The sequence below is a fragment of the Triturus cristatus genome, chromosome 11 (genome assembly GCF_964204655.1).
Source record: "Triturus cristatus chromosome 11, aTriCri1.1, whole genome shotgun sequence".
NCBI lineage: Eukaryota > Metazoa > Chordata > Amphibia > Caudata > Salamandridae > Triturus > Triturus cristatus.
In genome coordinates, this window is record NC_140594.1 from 71,616,882 (window position 1) to 71,642,748 (window position 25,867).

General features: G+C 40.4%; 1 protein-coding gene across 2 annotated transcripts in view; it reads left to right on the forward strand.

Moving 5' to 3' along the window:
• Positions 1-25,867, forward strand: part of GALNT9 (polypeptide N-acetylgalactosaminyltransferase 9) — a 763,825-nt gene that overhangs the window by 591,409 nt on the left and 146,549 nt on the right. The window lies entirely within an intron of this gene.

The following is a 25,867-nucleotide window of genomic DNA, read 5'->3' on the forward strand; positions in this document are numbered from 1 at the left end:
ACACCCATTGCTTTTTGACACTGCCCCATATTTGCAAGGCTGAAGTTGCGCCAAAAACGAAGACCACGGAATACCTGGTCTTAGACTGGAGATACAAGGAGAAATAATTTATTTATCCTCGTTTTTTTCTCTATCCATGTTTTCTGCATTCTGCAGCACACATAGAAAAAGCAAATCGCCTTTCAAGATTGTTTATGTGCAGGAAGGTTTCCCTTCCTGCACATTAACAAATGCCCCTGCAGCGCAGTCACCCTTGCAACATGGTGCAAGGTTGCCGGCACTGGCGCTAACCAGCTTTATTAGTGCCAGGGTTAGGGGAAACATAGAGGTGCACCATATTTTTGCAAATAAGGGGCATCCCTGCATTTTAAAAATGTCGGGGCGCGGCATTACCAATTTTGGTGTTAACACCGCTCTCTGACATTTTGTTGTAAATATCCCACTTTGTATGTTTCTGTTATGGTCTAAAAGAAGCTTTCGTCTCTAGGCAGCTAAAAATTGGGAGACGAGACCTAAAAACAACCTGTGACAGCCGTCAAACATGGTGGTCTCAGTGTGTAGGAAGGGGCATGGAAAACATATGTGTACTGTGTCGGTTGGTAGAGACAGGCAAGTGGTGGTAGGAGAAGGGGGGACAGAATAGAACAGTACACGACCACCAACACAATATGACACCCAGTGAAATAACAAACAAAGGGCACAGAAGGGGAGGAGAGAGAAGCGGACTATGGCAGGGTAAAAAGAGTGAGCTACAGGTTGAAAATGGGAAACAGAAGTCAGGAGTGACATCATGGCTGCTGCTTCCTCAGCACAGGGGCCGCCGGGCCACCAGGGAGTATCAAAGGTAGGGATAGTTGGGAGCAGTGGAAGTGGGCTAGGTGGTGGTCACTGTGGACAGAATCCGCCTGTGCTATGGAAGCAAAGCTCCTCTCACTGCTTAATATGTAAAATATTAAGTACCAGGGCTCTGACCAGGAGGCCACTGCAGCTTGCACCACCCATCGCCCCGGTCATCGCTGCCAAAACAACTACTAACCCTCTCTCTCACACGTAAATGCGACAGTAAAGATTATTTCAGGTCCCTAAAGCTAAAGGAATGACTGGGGGAGGTAGGTATTGGTCATTTTTTTATGTATATTGTTTCCCTAAACAGCTGTTATACTGCTCCTCTCTAAATTACATGAGCAGCGCCACCTTGTGGCAGACTTCCCTAAGTGTGGTGTTGACAATTAGGTGCCGGTGCCCAGCACCGGAAACCAATTAAGTGCCGGTGCTAAGCACCGGAAAGCTCCGGCTCAAATTAAGCACTGGCTCCTCTGGGCTTCTAGTTATTTTGTCTGTGCTCCTGATGAAAGAACCTTGAGACCACATATGTAGCAGTAAATTATTTTGAAATATGTACCCCTTCAACAGGCTCACACTATATCTGACACTCATATGAGTGTGTTTCTAATTCTTATTCCCATGCTATCCACCTTCTTGTAGAACCTGGCCATGGGGTGGGGGTCTTTGGGGGCTTTTTGAAGGCCATTAGTATGGCTTCAGAGTCTACAAGGGACAGAGTATAACATCCTCGTGCATTCCTATTTACTGTGTTGTATTTATTATATTGTTTTTCTATAGCACTTTCTCACATCTTGTTGTGACCTCAAAGGAGTTTGCAGGGGTTGGGTGAATCATGACTGCATTTGTACTGCATGAATGTTGGTAGGAGTCACATCTATTAGTGGCGAGTTTTGGTATTGTGTCTGAGGCCTGGACAGTTTCTTCCAGAGGGGTTGCAGAGCATGAATGAGCAATGTATGCTTCAGGCTGTAAGCAAAGGAGGGTGAGGGTAGGATCTCAGTCAGCATATACAAACCACTCAGTGCTTGTGGCAAAAGTTCAGATGGATCCAGGGTTTGGGAAAAGCCAGTTCTTTGTTCTCTTCTGGATTCTTGATGGTGGTTGATGGTCCTTAACCTCGCTGGAAGTATATTCCAAAGCTTGCTAGTCTGTACTGTGATGGAGCTGCTATCTAAGTGAGTTGTTTGATAAGCAGATTTAGCAGGCTTGAGGCCACACTTCACCGTAGGTTCCTCCTTTGGTTTTAGGACATGTGTTTTGGTTGCACAAAGGTTGTTGAATTGCATGGTATGCAAAGCAGAGAGTTTTGAAGGATATTCTTGCCACTGAAAACCAGCTGAGTGCTTTGAGAGAAGGGCTAATGTGACCCTGTCTCCAAGTTAAGAACTTTCTCACTGTTGTGTTCTGTATTTGGTTTTGTTTTAGAGATAAAATATAGCGTCCATTTGCGTAGTCCTATCTCTAGAGCAAAGGATGCCTGAATCCTGTACAGAAGATCTAGTTAGCAGAATATATTTTTCAATACTCCCATTGTATAGAATGTGTTTCTTGTCACTTTGATGATCTCGAATTCAACTGACAAAATGAGTCTGGGATCACTTTAAGGTCTGAGTTCACTTGCCGACATTGGCAGCTGTCCATTTCAAGAGGCCAGAAGGATGAGGGGCTATGATTAACCAGGTGATCGTCTTTCATCCGTTCTTCGACAGACATTAGACGTTTGCCACATCAAGAAGTCTTGTGTTCTGAGGTTGTAAGATGATCTGAGAGTCTTCAACATAAGGGTGGCATGTGGGATTGAATGACCTCACAGGGTTTAGATCAATACAAGAAAGTAAGGGTGTGATCGTTGACCCTGGACAGATGCAGTTCTGGTTCAGCGTAGAGTTGGGACATGAGTGGGCGGAGTGAGACAATTTGGAATCTCTACTTGAAGGACGAATACATCCATTTTAACACAGTGACCCTGGTACCAGTTCCATGGATTGTTTGTGCTGGTATTTGGAGGTTAACTATATAAACTGCCAAAGATAGGTCAAGAAGAACTAGAGCAGACACTGCGTACGTGTCGACAAACTTCTTGAGGTCGGCCCAGATGGAGATTAGTGCTGCGTCCATGGTTCTCTCAAGCCTGAAACCATTCTATCTGATGGAAGGCACAATTCTTACTAAACCGATGGTAGCTGTCTGAATATTTATTAGTTTTGGCATTTCTGTATGCTTGCAGTATCTCAGAGCACAGTGAAGTGCCCATAACATTTTAAACAGAGCTCTCGGTTTTATGGTATTTATTTTCTTGACATATCTGTCTGTATTTATCCATAATAATTTTTATGTCATTTTATATGAATTCATCTGTATTTATTTTGTGTTTGGTGATAAAATATAGATGTTATGGGTAAATTTCAAAATTTATTTCACCAATAAAAGTATACTCACATTCGAATTTGCAGCGGGTTTTAGAAATTTCCATTAATGCAATCATCTGAAAACATTTATATTGGAGAATAGCTAAAAATGTGTACATCTGCAGTTAGTCAAACTTCATTAGGATTTTTTTTTTCTTTTTATAACAACTCTCATACCTCCTAATCTAAGCACTAACCTGCCACCCAGTGACTGACAGCAGTGAGAATTGGGCAGAGGTAGACCTATTTTCTGTATTTTTCCATATTTAAAAATAAATAGAGATATGTAAATGAATGGTTCTCTGTCTGTATTTATCTGTAAACATCTGTAAACATGGAAAACTTGACATATGAATTATAAATAGGCACTATAGAAAAAACACATGGACAGGTTAAGATATCATTAGGTGGCACCTAGTTGTGCCTAAATCCGGAAGAGGTTCAGGCTATAGCCGACCTCCATGCCCCAGATACAACAAATCACCCCCGCTCCAGTACCTCTGCCCAGGGTACTCTTGTTGCCACCATACTGCCACCATAGAGGCTATTACTCTTCAAGTGTCATGTTGAATGAAAAGCAAGACAGAGAGAGATTATTTATTGAAACTAGTACAGCTCAGTGGAATGAGTTCATGTTACTCTCAGGGAAGCTCATGGGTGAAATTAAAAGAAAGGAAAATGCAGGAAAGTGCCTTCATAAAAACAAGCACTTACAAAGCCAATATGTCCCGCCTTTGGGACTCGTTGGCCTTGCCAATGTTTTTTAATGATGCTGTACAGCATCCCCGTGCTGTGCAGCATGGCTAAAGAGGAATTTTTTAAAAGCCTATGACGTTGCTGGCCGTGTCATTCGTGGGCACATGCTTGTGCAAGCACTTTTTGTTGGATCAATACATAAAAACAAAAATATGTGCAAAAGTGTTGGATTTAAAAAAAATATGGACAGGGCACAACACAAGGGCAGAACCCAGCATGGGGGCAGAGTGGGGAGGGTAGAAGCAGCATGGAGGCTGTCGGTGGGAGAAGCAACACCGCGGGCGTTTGTTGGGGGGCGGGGAAGCAGCACGGTGGACATGCACGCGGAGAGAGAGCCATGTGGCGCTCCATGGGGCAGAAAAGCAAATGGGGGGTGAAGAAAAAGAGAGAGAGAGAGAGAGAGAGAGAGTGCTTGGAGGGGAAACATTCGGGCGGGAAAGCAAGGGGCGGGGAGGAGAACCACAGGAGCGCGAGCGCATGGTTGTATGACATAATTTCGACAGACAGAAAATCGACCTACAAATATATCGCAACAAAAATATCGATGTCAAGAATATCGACATCCTATCTACAACATGGTACGTACAAAAATATCGAAAATTAAATATCGATGTCAAAAATATCGTTATTAAAAATATCGGTTTTTTTTAACTTTAAAAATATATGTAAAATAAACCAAATTATACTTAGAAATTAAATAAACATAATTAAATATATTGTATAATATTTAAAATGTATAATTAATATATATAATTTAATAAAACTTTAATTAAACATATACATATAATATATAATATATATGCTTACTTAATAATTAATTTTACTAATAATTTCTGTAACATATAAATTATTAAATGTTTTTAAAAATTACCAATACATCTATACACATAAAAAAATAACATTAATAAATATTTAATAATTACATATAGCAAATAATAATCAATATTTTTAATGTGAATAATTTTTATTATTAATGATATATTACAATAGCAAAAATAATACAAAACATATGAAATATCAGACACAATAAAACTACTAGTCCAACTCCAACAAAAACAACAGAATGTAAAATGTTGGATACCGTAGGGGTAAAAATTACTATTCCAACTCCAAAGAGTGCAACAGTAGGGAAAGCGTTGGATAGCGTAGGATTAAAATTACTATTCCAACTCCAGAGAGTGCAATAGTAGGGAAAGCGTTGGATAGCGTAAAGGTAAAAATTACTATTCCAACTCCAAAGAGTGCAACAGTAGGAAAAGCGCTGGATAGCGTAGGGGTAAAAATTACTATTCCAACTCCAAAGAGTGCAACAGTAGGGAAAGCGTTGGATAGCGTAGGGTTAAAATTACTATTCCAACTCCAGAGAGTGCAATAGTAGGGAAAGCGTTGGATAGCGTAAAGGTAAAAATTACTATTCCAACTCCAGAGAGTGCAACAGTAGGAAAAGCGCTGGATAGCGTAGGGGTAAAAATTACTGTTCCAACTCCAGAGAGTGCAACAGTAGGGAAAGCGTTGGATAGCGTAGGGGTACAAATTACTATTCCCACTCCAGTAAGTGAAACAGTAGGTAAAGCGCTGGATAGCGTAGGGGTAAAAATTACTATTCCAACTCCAAAGAGTGCAACAGTAGGGAAAGCATTGGATAGCGTAGGGGTAAAAATTACTATTCCAACTCCAAAGAGTGCAACAGTAGGGAAAGCGTTGGATAGCGTAGGGGTAAAAATTACTATTTCAACTCCAGAGAGTGCAACAGTAGGGAAAGCGTTGGATAGCGTAGGGGTACAAATTACTATTCCCACTCCAGTAAGTGAAACAGTAGGGAAAGCGCTGGATAGCGTAGGGGTAAAAATTACTATTCCAACTCCAAAGAGTGCAACAGTAGGGAAAGCGTTGGATAGCGTAGGGGTAGAAATTACTATTCCAACTCCAGAGAGTGCAATAGTAGGGAAAGCGTTGGATAGCGTAAGGGTAAAAATTACTATTCCCACTCCAGAGAGTGCAACAGTAGGGAAAGTGTTGGATAGCGTAGGGAAAATAATTACTATTCCAACTCCAGAGAGTGCAACAGTAGGAAAAGCGCTGGATAGCGTAGGGGTAAAAATTACTATTCCAACTCCAGAGAGTGCAACAGTAGGGAAAGCGTTGGATAGCGTAGGGGTACAAATTACTATTCCCACTCCAGTAAGTGAAACAGTAGGTAAAGTGCTGGATAGCGTAGGGGTAAAAATTACTATTCCAAACCCAAGAGTGCAACAGTAGGGAAAGCGTTGGATAGCGTAGGGGTAAAAATTACTATTCCAACTCCAAAGAGTGCAACAGTAGGGAAAGCGTTGGATAGCGTAGGGGTAAAAATTACTATTCCAACTCCAGAGAGTGCAACAGTAGGGAAAGCGTTGGATAGCGTAGGGGTACAAATTACTATTCCCACTCCAGTAAGTGAAACAGTAGGGAAAGCGCTGGATAGCGTAGGGGTAAAAATTACTATTCCAACTCCAAAGAGTGCAACAGTAGGGAAAGCGTTGGATAGCGTAGGGGTAAAAATTACTATTCCAACTCCAGAGAGTGCAATAGTAGGGAAAGCGTTGGATAGCGTAAGGGTAAAAATTACTATTCCCACTCCAGAGAGTGCAACAGTAGGGAAAGTGTTGGATAGCGTAGGGAAAAGAATTACTATTCCCACTCCAGTAAGTGAAACAGTAGGAAAAGCGCTGGATAGCGTAGGGGTAAAAATTACTATTCCCACTCCAGTAAGTGAAACAGTAGGGAAAGTGTTGGATAGCGTAGGGGTAAAAATTACTATTCCAACTCCAGAGAGTGCAACAGTAGGAAAAGCGCTGGATAGCGTAGGGGTAAAAATTTACTATTCCAACTCCAGAGAGTGCAACAGTAGGGAAAGCGTTGGATAGCGTAGGGGTACAAATTACTATTCCCACTCCAGTAAGTGAAACAGTAGGGAAAGCGCTGGATAGCGTAGGGGTAAAAATTACTATTCCAACTCCAAAGAGTGCAACAGTAGGGAAAGCGTTGGATAGCGTAGGGGTAAAAATTACTATTCCAACTCCAGAGAGTGCAATAGTAGGGAAAGCGTTGGATAGCGTAAGGGTAAAAATTACTATTCCCACTCCAGTGAGTCCAACAGAAGGGAAAGCGTTGGATAGCGTAGGAGTACAAATTACTATTCCCACTCCAGAGAGTGCAACAGTAGTGAAAACGCTGGATAGCGTAGGGGTACAAATTACTATTCCCACTCCAGTAAGTGAAACAGTAGGGAAAGCGCTGGATAGCGTAGGGTTAAAAATTACTATTCCAACTCCAGATAGTAAAACAGTTGGGAAAGCACTGGATAGCATAGGGATTCTATAAACATAATAACCAATTAAATAATTAGCTATAAAAAAATAGCATATTAATAATTAATTTACAAAATATGTATTATTAAATACCAATTATTTAAAATAATTATTTATATAAATAACTTTAAATTACATCCCACACTATTCCCCCTTTAACACACAACACACTACACATACAAAATACACAATACATTTAAATATCAGTGTATCTATTATTTACAATTCATAATACATTCTTTATAATTAATATACTTATTATTTACAAATTTATACATATTAACTACCAAATTACAATTATTCACAAATTAATTATTAATTAACAATACATTAATTAGCAATAACAACAAATAACATGGAATAATAAATTATTTATATTTACTATATTTAACGTACTAATAACAATTAAATACCAATTAATAATTAATTAACAATTAATTATTATTAATTACAAATAAATAAAAATTATCAGTAATTATTTGAATTTAATTACATCCCACCCTATTCCCCTATAAACCCACAACCCACTACACATAAAAATTCACATAATTAATTTAATCATCAATTAATCACTTAATAAAATTAAATCACCAATTAATTAGTAATTAACAATTAATTAATTAACAATACCAATAAAAAAATATTAATATTAAACTAATTATAACTTATATAATTAACCAATTAATAAAATTAATTTACAATTAATAATTAATTAACAATTAATTAATCAACTAATATATTTTATTAACAATTAGTAATTAATTAACAATTAATTAATCATAAATACCAATTAAACAATACATATTAATTAATTAATTATAATTAAATTACTTCCCACCCTATTCCCCTATAAACCCACAACCCGCTCTGATACTAAAACGCTAAATTATATTTTACATAATTATTAATCTCTAAACATTTATTTTTAAATGTATTAAAATACATTACAATAGTCTTTAACATACAAATAAAATACATATTAAAATACATTACACTAATAAAATATCGATATTCTTGACATCGAAATTTGATTACGATATTACTTACATCTATATTAATGACTTCGATATTATTAACTTCGATAATACTTACCTTGGGGTCGATATTCTGTCCATCGATATTCTTGACTTCGATATTCTTTACCTACGATATTTCCAACTCGATATACTTGTAGTTCGAAATTTAAAACTCGATATTTAGACTGCTCACCCGAGCGCATCAAGGTGTGGGGTGGGACCCCCGGTGACAGGTCAAACCTCCGTGGCCTGCTTAAATTTTCTTTCTTTCAAGGCTGATACAAATGAACACCATTGAGTTGTGTAACAACAAACATCTACTATACAGTGCCATAAAACCCCTCGTGTGAACGTGAATTTCACAGAAGACACTTCGATTTTGTTTATATTTGCACATACTAGTGCCTCTGTTTCAATGCTTCCTTGTTCCTGTATCTGTGTATCCTCTCTCTCTGGTCATGTTTGAATGATTGACCGATCCATGGTTCCGTCATTGTTAGAGCACCAAGGTCATAGTCCAGTATGAGGGCAGTCACGAATGTGGTGTTTCCTTTGCAGTGCTTAATTTGAGCATGTGGTTTCCGGTGCTCAGTGCTGGTACTTAAACATAAACACAAGTGCTTTTCATGATCGCCAGTTAAGGACGCATTCATTTGCGGGGAGATTCCGTGATTTGTCCAGAATCACAGGATGTTGTGCAACGCCAAGACTCTGAAGTCAGCAGTTCTGGCTATTATGCCACATTCTCTCCCCTCCTTTCATGGTTAGTGGTTGGTTCTGTTTTAGGCAGTGCTAACAGGAGAAATGGACTGGTGCAAGCTGCCTGCTGACGAGAGCCCCAGTATGTATTGTTTTACAAATGAATCACTATTCCTTTGTAAAGCACTCTGATGCTCTAAGCGCTGCAATAAAACGTAAATTGAAATAGGAGAATCAGAGCTCGGCTGTTATTGCCCCTCTTGATCCGAACTTCATCAGAAGGAGAGAGACTCACTAGCCCTGTCCTTCCTCCAGGCCGAGGGCCATCCTGAGCAGATGCAGATGCTCTGCGGCTTCACAAGGCTGCTTTTTGGCTACAGGTCACACTAGGAGCTTGTTCAGACCTAGGATCTAAGAAATGCGGTGAGAATTGGTACCTAGGGATACTTTTCCAAATAGGGGTTTCACTTGCATGTTTAAAAGTACCCAGGCCCTAGCCTGTATCTAGAGAGGAAGTGAGAATGAGCAGCTGCTTGCCCTGAATGAGTAAACCCCAATATTTAAAAGAAATTGGAGGATGGGCTCCGGGTAAGAGGCAGAACATTTGCTTGTAGAGACCAATGAACCGAGGGCCATATTTATGACCCAGTTTGCGCCACTCTTTCATTAAATAATTTTTTTAAATTATTTGCAACCATCTTCCAATCATCATCCTCTTCACAATAGGTGCATACAGTACAGAATAAGACTTTGCTCTCTTTAGGTCGCATACGATATTATCATATAATATATCCAGAAAATTGAGCGTTATTGTCCAAGTTCCTATTTCCCTTCTCTCATGGACTGCTAACAGCCTCCCCTCTCCGGTGCTCAATGACCCACAACTTTCCCACCAACAAAACTACTACCCCCTTCCCCCCCTATCCCTCCCCCAGTGTGCTCCCCCATCAGGTCCAGTCTCAATGTGTCGTAACTTCTAGGTACAGGCCCACTTTGCGCAATTATTATTACCCGGCCTCCATCCCCACGGCTCCCCGCACTCTCCCTCGGTACCATGTTCTCAGTTCCCGCCGTTTTTGTGCCACTCTTTCATCACGCAACATAGTGCAAGAGCGACGCAAACCTTAAGTCATATTTTTGAAGCCACGCAAAGCCACTTTGCAATTCAACATTAAAACAAATAACACAATGACCATAGTACACAAAAGCAAACGCACAGCGAGGTAAAAGATACTGCATATAAATCCGATAACAAACAGCTTGCGTGTAAAGTGCATAGTGCGTCTATAAAATGTAGCCTGACGAAAGACAATAAACATCTTAGACAACACTCTCCCTTTAGATATAAGAACCTGCACTGAATTTGTTAGATTCCGTAGACTTCTTAAGACTTGCCTATTCACCCAAGCTTATAACTAGACTCTGTTGACAACTAAACACATGAGGTCCTAGCAAAGTTTTTTAAGTTCAGTGCCAAGAAACCAATCAGTGTACGAGCGCTTTATAAGAAATGTTAACATAACAATACATAACATAACATAGTGGTGATCTGTGGAAGCAGGTGTTATTCTTCTTCCATAGAGTTCCTTGCACGAATAGCAGCTTAAAGAAAGGCACTCTCCCTAGAACAAATAATTGTTCATTATTCAGTAATTACAGGTTGCCCAAAGCCTGTTCACATCTACGATGCCCCAAAGATTTTAAAAGAGGTTTAAGAAAAAGTCTTCGAGGATAGCTAAAATAGTTACAAAAAACATATAGTGCATTGATGATTGTGAAGAAACCCCATCGCAGGGGCAAACCTAGGAAGCGTCTCCCAAGGCATCGGTCGGCTTTCTGATGCTCACGAGCTGTCATACTGAGCCTGATCTAAATCGAAGGAGGAGAGACCTTTCCCATTGCGTTAGTTCGAGAGAACGGCTCTGTACTAGCAAGAGTCCGATGATAAGCCATAGCTTTGCTCTTTACCAACAACATTTTCCCCAGCACGAGGCTCCCAAAAGAGGCTCTTTATCCGTGACTTGTCTTCTTTCTTTAAATTGGTAGGAGACAGAAGCAACAAAGACAACCCCAAACCCTGAGAATATGCAAGGATGCATTTCAGCCACGGAATAGAGCTCCAGTTATCCAAAAAAGGGAATCTGAGATGATGTCTCTACAGAGCGTAGCTTGGAAATTTGTCCATATACTGACCCAGAGGGGCAAGGGTACCATTTGGACACAATCCTCAATAAACCGTTGCATTAGCTCTGTTCGTAGGATAAAACTAGACACTGCAGGGGGAAGCTGTGAAAACCTTCTACATATACGATCTTGCTCAGGCTGAAGAGAAGAACTCTTATGAAAATCCCATTTCCCTGCCCTGTACGTGGGAGCCGGGACACATTGGGCGTTATACATTTCTAAGAGAGCCAAAATCCTCCCCTTTCCCCTCACTCTCAATAGACTGAAGATGACTCCCACTGACCTGCTTAGTTTAAGACTAGAACTGGTCAATTGGGGCTGCCAGGAACCCAATAATATGGGATTACCATAGTTGGTGACTAGGTCTAAGCTATTCATAACCAAGACGAAGTGGTCCACAAGCACACGCAAGACATTAAGGGACCGAGCCAACAGGACTGCATCATCTGCATATGAAAGTGCGGGCACCTGGGTGTCTGCCAATCTAGGGATATCTACTTGAGCTGGGATCAGGTGAGGGCAGAGGTCGCTAGAATGTAAAGTGAACAGCATAGGGGCTAAGGTGCACTCTAGCCACTAAGACCGAGTGCAAGTTACACAAGAAATTCACAAAGGGAATGTCTACACCCATGTCCAGGTGCTTCAACCACAACTTGGCTCTGTTGATGAGTCAAACGCGGTTGAGAGGTCTATAAAGGCCCTATAAAGGGGGAAACATTTGACTGAGATGTACTTATTGGTTATTAAATACAGATTCAAGCACTCTTCAAAGGACCCAGTGCTGCACGGAAACCAAACTGGAACATAGACAGGATGTGCTGCTCCTCAGCCCAAGCAGCCAGGCAATTGTAAATTATCCTGCCCATAATTGTAACAGTACTATCTAATAAGGATATGGGTCTGTAGCACTTCGGGGACATCCTGTCACAATTCTTAAAGATGGGCACGATTGTGACCAGTAACCATGACTCAGGGATATGCGTGTTTAGCGAACTATTAAAAACGTTATTAATCCAAGGGGCTCCAAAGGGCAATATGGCATTTTACTAGGTCAATAGGCGTCCCATCAGGGCCTTGCGCCTTTCCACCAAGCTCTCCTGTATTGCCAATTTGACTTCTGACAAAGAAACAATCACCGGGGGGACGTTACTTAGTCTACTGTGTAAAAGATCTACTACCGCCTCAGCTTCATCTAGTTGGTAAATTGCCGAGAAGTGAGCCGCCCAATCAGAACCCAAGATCTTTCATTGCAACAGAGAGTTATCGGGGACAGTTCTTAAGCTAATTCAATTAAAAGTGTCTCGGAAGAGTTTACTGCTGCCACCGACCGCATCAACTCCAGGACTTCCCAATATTGCTTGTGCAGGACATCCTTTCTGTCTCTAAGGGCTTGCTTATAAGAGTGGTGGGCTAGACGTCCTTCAGACAGCGCTCTCAACGAAGAAGTTTAAGCTAGCCTGAAGTGCTGCTTAGCTCCAAACCAAGGCTTATCAAACCAGCGGGTATCCCCCTTTTAATAAAAATGACCTGGCATATCACTCCCACAGGCTGCTGATGACCAGTTGAGAAATAAATCCCAGAGTGAGTAGGTGGTCTTTGAGGTACCAAACGAATCTAAGCCAATCTCTCAAATACTGAGTGGGTAAGGTAAAACTAGTCGGTTTGACCCTCTTTACAGGAAATAGGGCGTTATGATCTCCCACTCCGTCTGCATACCCCCCCCCCCTTTAAAGATATGGTCCTCAACGTTCCTAGTTACAAAGATATAACCAGCAGTCACATGACGTCCGTGCCCCCTGAAAGTAGGTAATTTACACGTACCCACATTTAGATAATCAACTATATCCATAAAGTCATGAGAAGCCAAGTAATTTACTAACTCAAATTCCCTTGATCTGCTAAGTTCCCCATAGGATCTTTCCTCAAGAGGCCCTCCCCCGGCTACTTTATCATTAAAATCTCCACACAGAATGTATGGAGACAGATTTTAGGTAGGAAAGAAAGTTAAGCAGCTGTCCAAAATGTGTGCATGAAGAATTAACAAAATCATTATTATAAAAATTAATTAAATGAAAGGTAAAACAAGAAGATCTGTTCTGGACCTTAATGATTTGAGAGGCTGAAGACCCCGCGTTGAGAAGTGTCACATCTACGCATGCATTAACCTAGACCCAGCTGCAAGACCTCCCATGGCCCTCCCCAGAAGGGGGAGGCATTGCTTTACCAGGATCACATGCATAGCCATCAAGAACACTGGGAGTGGGTGCCCAGATCTCCTGCATGGCAATAATGTCTTACTTATTATTAAAAGTCTGCCAATCCGTATTGTCTACTTTCCCTCTAAGCCCCGCAACATCTCAGCTTAAAAGAGAATCGATACGCACCATTTTCTGCCCCGCTAAGGCTCCTGCCAAGGTGGTGGTTGACTCTTCAGCGTCGATGACACTAGGTGGGTTTGCCCCTTGCAGAGGTCAATCAATATCTACAAGTGCATCACATGTGTTTGCTGTGGAAATTGTAAAAACCACAATGGCCCTTGGTGCTGTGACTACCGGACCATGGGGGGAGCCCCACTTGGCGTTCCAACAGATATAGACGCAGTTTGACAATGGAGAGGCAGACACCGGGTTCACAGGCAGTACTTGGTTGAGGAAAGGAGAGGCCTGTAAAACTGGATCTATTCAAATGAGAAACGGCTGGAGGTCTGCAGACGAAGCCCAGTGGCACCAAGGCGATAACACTCCTTAAACCAGCAGGCGGGCTAAAAAAAAAAAAAAAAATAAATGATGTACTAAAAACATAAATCTAAAATTAATAATAATACAATAGCTGGTAGGATCACCATGATCCAAACACATCTACGCATCATTAGTATATCTTTAGCATTTGTTAACAGGAACCCTCTGTGCTGCACTAGCCAGTCAGTGTTTTATTATCTAGTTCCTCGTAGTTTTTCGATAGATCCTTGCTTAAAGGAGGAACTCCAAATGAGTACAGCAATGGAAGGACATGCAGCAAGTTAATAATAGATTTGTTGGGCGCCGGCTCCAGTCCTACAGGGCCCTTGATCGGCTTGGAGGATGAAGCGGGCACACTGAAATGACACAGGTCAGTGGTCACCATCTGACTGTCACACCTCACATGCGTGGTAACCCCACGTGGCCTGTTCTCCTGTTGAGTTTGAGTAGCGCATTTCCCATGTGAAGAGTTCCTGGCTGGGACCCAGCTCATGCACGCCTCCATGGGCAAACATGCACCTCCACATCCTGAAGTTACTAAGCGATGAGCGGGGTCAGTACGCACAGACACTAATGGGCCAGAACATAACGGGCCAAGGGTAATTTAGATTCCAGAGCATCCAATTGTAGCATCAGGGGAGAGAGTTCAGACTTCAGCCAGGACTTGACTTGGCGCATTAAAAAAATCCTTCCTATTGAAGTGTTAAGCTATCGTAGGTCAGGCACTGAGAGGTCCCCCCTCTTGGGAAAGGTATAGAGTGGGGGCAATCATCAGTCTGTGAGAAAATTGACCGGAAGGCTTGGACAGGAATAATATTATTATGGCTCTGCTTTCGAGTCACCCGTTTAGATTTTCTTAGTGGTACTGCCGCTACAGAGGTTAGCGGGCTTGGCAGCTTAGAAGAATGAGGATTAGGTGGGGAATACATAGTGAAATGCAGGCAGGTCGGATGCTGAGTCGGATAAATGTTCCTCCAAAGAAGAGTTAGACTGGGCTGGACCAGAGATACAATTGGCGGCGCTTGCCTTAAGCACGATCTCTCCATTGACAACATTTATAGCCCGCTCCAGCATGAGGTCAATAGAGGTAGGTTTAGTAAGAGGAGTAGTAATAGAGCCAGAACCAGTGGCCTTCTTTTTCCCCATAATGGTAGAATCAAATAACAATAGGCATGTGATAAATTTGTCAGGCAAGGAACCTCAATATGAGACGGTCAACAAAGTCTCAAAAGTAGGCTCGACAGAAAATGATGACTTGCAGGTTTATCGCCGCCAGAAGAATCATGAAACTGGACCTGCTAGCGTGGTGGGCCATCGACCAGACCCATCCCAGCCTCTTCAGGCCGATGATGGGCGAAGACGGGCTTCGCCCGGGTGCTGTCCACACATGCCCTGCGCTGCGGGACTGTAGCACGCCTCTTATGGTGATGAGTAGCACAGGTGTGTTGGAGTAGGGGATTCTGGAATTGGAAGTCCCCGGGGGCAATTGGAAACCGCAGCAGCTCTCCCCTCCTTGTAGCGATGCACTTGGACAAAGTAGGGCGATATAGATAGTGCAAGATACGGGCAAAGCTCCAACGCGATCCCCTGAGAAGTTATATGAAGAAGGGTGTTTAATAGGAGTAGTAAGGGATTCTGATGGGACTGACTTCCAGATTCACGTGGCAGCTGTTCTTTTAGTAACAGGGGCTGCTCCTTAAGGCTGGACATTGGAACTGAAGAAGGTCTCCCTCGTTTGCTCCAGGAAGCAGAGATCCCTCCTCAAAGTATCACCTTCTGTCTGAATGAGAGAAGTGAGGGCCTCATTTATACGCTGGAGAGGAAAGGCTATTCCAACAGCAGACGGGCAGATAAATCAATACATATAGGCCATATGGAGAGTGTGAGCATTCCTAATAAACATGCTTGTAGAACCCACACATACTAAAATCACATCAACTCATCTTTATTCGGAAAATAAACTTTCCATAAAAGATACAGATATAAAAACACAGTTCTATACATAAAATATTAAAATACATAAAAAATAATATGCCAATACAGTCTTATTACAGGAATATGGCATGAAAAGATAGATGCAATATATTGATTATCCGAGCAATATACTGTACACAAGGGGCATAAGCGTATTAATCTGACTCACAGTGCAATATTACCAGATGAGCACACATGTTCCTTCGCTTAATTGCATAAGAAAACAAATGTCGAGACTGTGGGTCATAGTTCTGCTGTGTTTAGTTTACACAAATAATTCAGGGCATCATTAAGGTAAAGCCATTTCTGAGCTAAAAATACTGGTTTTAAAAATCGTTTCCTGATGTCCTGATAACATTTACACAACAAGATCAAATGTTCAGTTGACTGCACAGATATTTCATTACAGGGACATTTGGGTAAGTTCTTCTTCCACACACCTATTTTTGGGGATGCATTCATGACATGAAAATGCCTAGGTGAAGCCTTGTAAGAGAAAACCCTTCCTGTGTATTATTTACATTTAATAGATACATTGGAATGTCCTTAAACAGAGTGCCTCTAATATATATTTGTACTGTAACTTTATCTTTTCCCTGGAATCTCCTCTACCCTCCATAAAACCCAAAAGGAGCATTTTCAGCTCTGTTTTTTTAACTGTAGAATGAAATACTTGGGTCGTCCAAGGAGAATTTTTGGTCTATCACCATTAAGATGCTCTTCCCGTGACCAAACCAAGAAATGTTGTCTCTACCATCTAGAGACCAGCAATCCTTAATTATTTCTTTTCTGAACTTGGTTCCAGATTTGGCCCAAATACTATGCCAGAACACAAGTGCATTAACGTCAATGGTGTCTTCAATATGGGGGACTGCAAGTCCACTATGAACAATATAAGAAGGAGTTGATTGGGGTACTGCCAACAGTCTGCGCAGGGATTTATTCTCCAGTGTTTGTAATAATGTGCTATTTTACTGTACCCATTGCGCTGCCCTGTAAATGACGCGATTAATGCATTTGCTTTAATACAGAAGCACAATCTTCCAATTTTGGACGAACATCTAAAAATTGCTTCTGATGAATTTCAATTTACCAATTTTTAAGTAAGAGCTCCAAGAGCAAGATTTAGAAAACTGGATACCCAAGAAAGAAAATGTATCTACTACTGATAATGCCTGTCCCTTCACAAAATGAGTTTTTTTCTTAATTTTACCTATTCAGACACACATACTTGAAAAGTACTAATAGCCTGTGCTTTGTGCAGAAACGACCCGGAAGCAGGTCGCATTATCATTTACTCTTCCCTTCACAAAATGAGTTTTTTTCTTAATTTTACCTATTCACACACACATACTTGAAAAGTACTAATAGCCGATGCTTTGTGCATTAACGACCCGGAAGCAGGTCGCATTATCTTTTACTCTTCACTGAACGGATAATGGTAGGTCTCTTACAAGGTCCATAGCAACGTTACTGGAAACTGCTGAGGATAAATATAGGGTGGGTTTGATGTAGCTGCTACTTTGAATTTATAGAGGAATTAATTATTAGTTATCATCTTTATTATGATACTTTTTCCCTTCTCTTTTAAAAAGATTTAAAAAGATTTAGAAATTGTTGGCGTAACGAATCCTGTTGAAGTTCAAGCAATGTCGCTGTGGCTAACAAATTTTCATCATGCAGATAAAATGGATGTGACATACTCAAAGTTAAAGTTATACTGTAAAGGTCCTAGAATTCACTAAACAATAAAAGTGAATTGAAAGGAAATGAGAACAAACAATTTTGTACATGCGGGCTAAAAAGAAAGACACAGAGAACTGAATTTGATATATAAAGTTATGAATAATTGTTGGTGGCAAGCAAGACAACAGTGATAGCACACCCAATGATTATATCACATAATATATAAATTGTACGGTTCTGGGTGTGTCAGAGTCAGAAAGGCCAACATGGGGTAAACCTGGGCGAGGGAGATGTCAGCAATGTTAGCGGATCATGCGTCGTTTGTGTACAATTTTGTGCACTGTAAGAGTGGCACACACTCACAGCTCAGCGGCAAGTGTTTTTCAGTAGAGGGAACCATTAAACATACAAAGGAGCATGTGGGGGTCAGGACACAGTAATGGGAAGAAGATTGGTTGAGAGCAGAAGCTGTGGTGAGATGTGGCAAGGGAGTTTTGAGGGAAGGAAAGGTTGGAGGAATTGACCATTGTTCTAAAGACCATGGCAAGGGTTTTGCAAAGGGCCGTGTTTTTGGCCCCTATCCAGCTTGGTAATTGTAGGGGGAGGTGGATGTGTCTCTGGGAAATCTGAAGAGAGTTTATGTCACAAGGTAGGCCACTTTGCTCTGGAGTGTAGTATTAATGAATGAAAGCACATACAAGGCACTATAAGGCTTCCTGTCTTCTAGGCACTGCTCAGCATTTGCCTGTTTTGCTGGTGGACAGTTAAGTCATTGCAAATAGGAAAATAAGAAGGACTTTAAATTGCTTACGTGAACTGCACAAGACGGTTTGCCTTCTACCCTCTCAAGAAAAGGTGTGGCCATTCACGGAGGTTATTGTAGACTCATTTGTTTATAAGTTTCTTTTTCTGCAGCGCATAAAGTTTTAATAGAAGCATATAGTTCCTCAAGCACTGAGGCACTGAGTCATCTGTAGAACTTTATAACAGATATAATACCTGAAAGTTCAACCTTGTTGTCACTGGAAACCAGTGTGGTATCTAACAGGCCTCCAAAACATGGTCCTATCCACAGAGTCCTATAGCCAATCGCATGCCCGCATTCTGAACTCTTTAGGGTTTTCACCCATATCTTTTTGGAGATGCCTAAATATATCACTATAACGGAAAAGAATCCCACCAAGCTTCGAGGGGGTTTATTTGCCTATAATGTACTGGACACGGTGTAGAGGGGTGATTGGTCACCTCTTGTGGGTATTCAAGCTCCGCATGACTTGAACGGGGAAGGGAAACTTCTTTTTATATGTAACCCTCACACACCCTAGTGGTGTCATGCTTCATCATCAAGTTCACCTGACTCCTACAGGTCAGGGTGGGCTCGACCGTATTTCAGGGAGCACTTAATAGAAGGGTGACCAGGGGCTTAACTAGAGATTACAATCCCTCACCTTCTCCTAGGTATCCCTTTATGCCCAATTATATACTTTTGGCCCAGTCCACATGTGAATGGATTACAGGTCCAATAATGAGATGATGTAAGTGACAATATCGATGAGACAACTTCTTAGGTGGTCCAACTGGGGAAAAAAGGCGTAACCACTGCTTCCACCCGAGTGCCCATAGATTGTGTTCTATCAAATATCACTCATAGAGTTTCTCCTCGCCTTGATGAAGTATGTTGATGGTAAAAAATATTGGCCACATGAGGCATCCATCCTCATTTCTCCATTGTGTTACTGTACTGCAGAGAATCACTTCCTGGTTAGACGTTGAATGCTTCGAGTGTGGAGGGTGTGTATCTAGGAGACGGTAACTGGTGTCAAGATTGTTCATTAGGAGAGTATTAGTAAGGGACCTGGCTGTCTTGAAGGGAAGATGCGGGCAGATATAAGCAGATAGGTTTAGAGCTGTGGTGGTGAATATGAATACCTGTTGTGTCAGTCTCCTAGGGTGACCACCTCACTCCCTGTCATTATGGACACTGTTTCCCATCCAGACCTTGTCTCAAAAAAATCACTGTTTAGGTGTGTTTGTGTAATGAGTTCAATGGAAACAAAACAAGACTACAACATCCAGAATGCAATAGGCTATCACACAAAAATCCAGGAGTCAAAAAAGTATCCGTAATGACCTGGAGAGAGGTTGTTACCTTGGTTGTTACCCTACACCGGTCTATGCCAGGTGCTCCCTAGAAGAGTGCACACTTGCACAAGCTATGCTATATATATATATATATAAATATATATATATATATATCTATATCTATATCTATATTTATATATATATATATATATACATATATATATTTTTTTTTCACACACACCAATCTTCCAATATGAGAGATTGCGCCGAGCCCAAAGTCCTTTTCCAGCGTACTTTATTTAATTTGAGGCAATGGCAAACACTGCCCGACGCGATTCGTAACGGCAGTTCCTTTGTCACGGGTCAATTCAAAGTTCGTGTTTACCATGTAATATAGTGCACCCAAGTGTAATCAACATTGACACAGGACTACATCGCTGCCTCAAAAGTAGGATTACAGCAGCATCCATTTTGTAACTATCAATTCGTACCACATAATGCATTGTTATCGGTATAAACAAATGTAAATGTTCATTTTAACACATTAATTCAAAAGGATCTAATCATTTTCTGTGATAATATTGTTCTATATAGAAAGTTAATCACTGCACGAAATTACATGGGTTCATTGTTCTGAACATCCATCGTATGTACAGGATGCCGGGCATTTTCTGAGAATGATTGAAAATGTAATCTGGGATCAATGTATGCTATTACTAATATTGGATGTGAATAGCCTCTATACTTGTATAACTCATGAATTAGGCTTGGAAGCCTGTAGGTATTATCTCAAAGGTCGGCCTGTCTGTTACCTTATGCATACAGAAATGTTGCTTAGTATGATGTCTACTTGCCTGAAAAACAATTTCTTCATTGTTGATCATGTGATCTACTGTCAAGCCCAGGGAACGGCGATGGGAACCTGCTTCGCCCCCAGCTACACGGGTTTGTACCTGGGCTGGTGGGAGGAGCAGGTGGCATGTAACATCGAAGCCTTTAACCATCAAGTCGTCCTCTGGGCCAGATACATAGATTATATATTCTGTATCTGGAAAGGGGAGGAAAGGGACGCAATTAATTTTGCGGATTCCCTGAATGACAACAGCTTAAATCTTAAGTTTACTTGCTCAGTGAATTGGAATGGTATTGAATTCTTAGATGTAGAAGTAAAAGTCAATGGAAATCGACTGGAAAGTAAACTTTTTCGAAAGAGTACAGCTGGAAATAGTATACTACATGCCGAAAGCTGCCATCCTACCAATCTCATAAACAGTATACCCTATGGCGAACTACTAAGGGCACGACGCAATTGTAGATCAGAGATCGCATTTGTGGAAGAAATGAATATCATGAAGAATAGATTCGAAGAAAGAGGATATTCTCAAAAAACAATTAAAAAGCCTGTAATAAGGTGAAGGAAGTCAAAAGAGAGGAATTGTTAAAAATCAAAGAGGATGCTAATCCAGAGGAAGAATCCATAAGATTCATTACTTCTTTTAGTAACCAGGCAGGAGAAGCACGAAAATGTTTTAAAAGATTTTGGAATGTACTTAGCACTGATGAAATGCTGGCAAAATGTATTGACAGTAATCCTAGAAGTACATTTCGCAGATGTCCAGCAGTAAAAGATATGTTATGCATAATGTGTTAGTTCCTGAGACCGACTTTCGATCAAATATTCAAGGGTTTTATACCTGCACATCATGCAAGGCATGTAGGAATAGTATGAATTGCAAACAGATTAGATTATCCAAATCTTTGAAACCATTTATTATCACAAAACATTTGAGCTGTAAGTTCGACTTTTGTGTATATGCCCTAATATGTCCTAGCCAGTTGAGATATATTGGCAGTACCATCCACCAGGTTAAGCGGCGAATTTGAGAACACATGAGGGCAATAACAAATGAAGACAAGCAATATCCCATTGCCCGACATTTTAAAGAATGTCACAACAAAGATGTGAGTTTGCTTAGATACTGTGCCCTAGAGAGAATTCCTATTTCAGAGAGGTGTGGTAATAGGATTCAAGAGTTATGGAGATTAGAATCAAGAATGATTATAAAATACGAAACTATGTACCCTGAGGGCATTAACAAAGACGAAGAGTCGGCTGAGATGTATTAGAATCATGGTTAATGAATTGATGTTTAAAATATAAACCCGCATGATTGCCTCTTGTAAATGATGTTTGTATTTTAAAAAAATGGTATGGTAATAGATCATTTATTGATCAGTGCACTTGGTTTTATTTATCTTGTAGGAGACGGAGCTTTTGCCTTGTTATGAAGAATTACGGAATAAGCTACCATTGACGATGTTATTTCATGAATTGAAAATATGCATATGTAAATCGAACATTAGCCCACTTGGGCTGAATTGAAAATAAGTAGAATGTGAATTAACACAACATTAGCATAATGTAAATCATTCAAAAGTAGGACCCACTTGGGTGGAACTGTTGTAAGACAAATATGGATGTTCAGAACAATGAACCCATGTAAATTCGTGCAGTGAGTAAGTTTCTATATAGAACAATATTATCACAGAAAATGATTTGATCCTGCTGAATTAATGTGTTAATATGATCAGTTACATTTGTTTATACCGATAACAATGCATTATGTGGTACGAATTGATCGTTACAAAATGGACGCTGCTGTAATCGTACTTTTGAGGCAGCGATGTAGTCCTTTGTTAATGTTGATTACACTCGGGTGCACTATATCACATGGTAAACACGAACTTTGAATTGACCCGTGACAAAGGAACTGCTGTTCCGAAACGCGTCGGGCAGTGTTTGCCATTGCTTCAAATTAAATAAAGCACGCTGGAAAAGGACTTTGGGCTCGGCGCAATCTCTCATATTGGAAGATTGGTGTGTGTGAAAATGTTGGGGGTCGCGACCTCGCCGGCAGCCCACCACCATTGGATGGCAGAGGTACAACGCGAAAAACGGTGTGAACTTATATATATATATATATATATATATATATATATATATATCCAGGACGCTCGGCACTGCAACAGACACTCCTAGCGGCCAAGGAGGAAGTAGCAAACCAGATATATATGTATATGTATATGTATAGATAGATAGATATATAACTCCATTCCATTATCACCTGGATTGCTCCAAACACGGACCCAATGATAAGTTCTTAAAGTTGTTTTACTGCTCCGTCACCAGAACGTGTTTCGGCTCGTCCGAGCCTTGATCACATGACATGGCAGGATCAGATTGAGTACATTTTTAAAGTGACAAGTGCATTGTGAAAAAGTACCACCTGACATTAAAATCATAGACATGAAGGTGTAATATACAGTTGAATGTTCTAAAATTGAGCAGCTTATATCAATATTGCATTTCATCGAATTTGCGACAGTAATGACATTTAGAATAATTGTCGATCCTTCATATTTAAAACAATTTATGTCTCATTTTGGATATCTGTCAAGCATGTACTTGTTGATGATAAAGTTCCCAAGCAAGTTGTCTGTATTACGTTAATCATACATAGTACATAATTGTATAAATGCCATTAAACTAGGCAAACGTGCATAAAACTTAAATTATAAGGTTACATCCACCTAAACGGCATTGCTGTTCTGTGTATATCTACCTCTTTAATGTATTCTAGTTAACTGAAATTATTAAAGTGCTCTAGTGTTGAACGTGAAGAGTGAATAACAAATATATATGTGGTCGAGCTTGTGCTCGAAGGATAACTCCGTAAAGATGGGATTTACGTGTTCATATTTGATGCTACAATTTCCGAGCTCAAAGGTGGGGGTTTGTTTATTGGCTTTTTATCTTCGGCAATTTCATTGTAAGTTCAATAACGGTATGAATACCCAATCAAGCAATATTGTTTTGAGTTGCCATAGATATCAAATATGGATCTGCAAACTGCTGCAATTATAAATAAATAATTTAAATATCCATATATAAATATATAAATAATTACACACATTGCAATTCACAATCATATAATTAACAACCTAAAAGTCCTACAAATCTGTAACTTAATGTTATAAAATTGTGAGTTATTTATAAGTCATAGATAAAACCATGCAGTTTGCAAAAAAACATATAGTTACCCAGACATAGTTATCATAAGCATGTATATAAATCCTCAGTTGCATTTAATCCCCCTGGGTGTTTAGAATCTAACTGTAGAATGTATCTTGTTTCAAGTTTTCTAAGTTTGCATTCTCTATCACCTCCGTGCCTGCTGAGGGGAACTGCATCAATGACATAGTATTTAAGTTCCAAATTGTTTGAATTGTGTACTTCCCTGAAGTGTCGTGCTACAGGGTATGTATTGTCTTGGCTAGTGATTGCACGCAGATGTTGTTACACCCTCTTGTGTACTTGTAGTTTGGTGCTGCCCATGTACTGGAGGCTACACGGGCACGGCAGCACATAGACAGCATATTCTGTTTTACACATCAGTAACTTCTGAATCTTGTACTCCTTGTTACTGAAGGGGGTATGGTACGTGTTCCTGTTGATACCATGGAGGCACGCCTTACAAGTTTTACACTTGAAAAAGCCTTTGTTTGTTTGCAGCCAAATTGTTCCTTCGATAATCTCTGGGCTTGTTTTTACCAGGCTGTCTCTCATGGAAGGGGCTCTGCTATAGGTGATGGACACAGTCTGCGGTAGCAGGGGTCCTATCACTGGGTCATTTAAAACCAGTGGCCAGTTTTGTTGAATTATGTTTCGAAAGGTTTTCTGTTGTTTACTGTATCCCATAATAATTCTGAACTGATTAATGTCATGACCTTTCTCTGACACCTTTACATATAGGGCCATTTGTGTATAAGACTGTTTGTCTCTAAGTAAATCCTCCCTGGTTTGCAGCATAGATTTTAATATACCTTTGCTAATGATGTCTTTGGAGTAACCCCTTTCTTGGAATCTCATACTGCTGTTTTCCTGAGCTGTTTTTAAATCCGTATCATGCAAATCCTTCTAAGGCATAGCATCTCGCCATAGGTTATATTGTTGATTAGATGCTTGGGGTGCGAACTACTCGCATGTAGAGTGGAGTTACCCGCAGTCTTTTTTGTCTATACAGATGGGTCCCAATCTTGTTCTCACAGATGTACATTTTTGTGTCAAGGAAATTTATTGAAGATTCAGTAATGGTTGCCGTGAAGTGTAGATTGACATTGTTCTGATTAATGGTATTTACAATATCAAATGCCTGCTCATATGTTCCTTGCCAAGCCACAAACAAATCATCAATGTCACGGAGCCACATTTTAATGTTTTTATCAATGTACTGGCTATGTTCACATGTGAGGACCAGCTCCTCCCACCAGCCCATGTGAAAACATGCATAGCTGGGAGAGAAGCTGGCCCCCATGGCTACCGCTCCAGTCTGCTGGTACAACAAATTGTTAAACATGAATATGTTGTTTAGACAAAAATTCAACATCACTCTACCAGCTTTTTATTATGTGTGTTACAATGAGAAGGCCTCCGAGCCAGATAATGCTCTATTGCCTTAATCCCATCAGTGTGTCGAATACTTGTGTATAAGGAGGTTACATATAGTGCAATCAACAAATATTCATCATGCCATTTGAAATCCTTAATTTTCCTTATAAATTCGCTAGTGTCACGTACATAGGATGGTAAAGCTTTGACAAAGTCCTGTAGGAAAAAGTCAACATATTTGGAGGTATGTTCTAACAACCCTTCCCTAGCCAAAATTATAGGTCAGCCGGGAGGTTTCTTTGGGTCCTTATGTATTTTGGGGATGAAGTACATAGAAGAAGTAGTTGGATTTTCTATTTTTTATGAACTTGAATTCTTCCATGGTTATAAGACCCTTAGTTTTCCATGATGACAGCTTATTGTGGAATTCATTATACATTGCTCTGAGGTTGGACGCGCTCCTTCGACTGTAACATGTCCTGTCATTCAACTGACTGAATGCTTTTTTTTTATATTCTTCTTGGGGCCAAATGACAATATTGCCTCCTTTGTCACTGTTGCGAATGACTATGCTGTTGACTTCCTGTAATTTTTTGATGAAGTTGTTGTATTGTTGATTCTGTTTGTTGAATTTGTTCCGTGTCATTTGTGTGGTCCTATCCAATTTTTTGATCTGTGC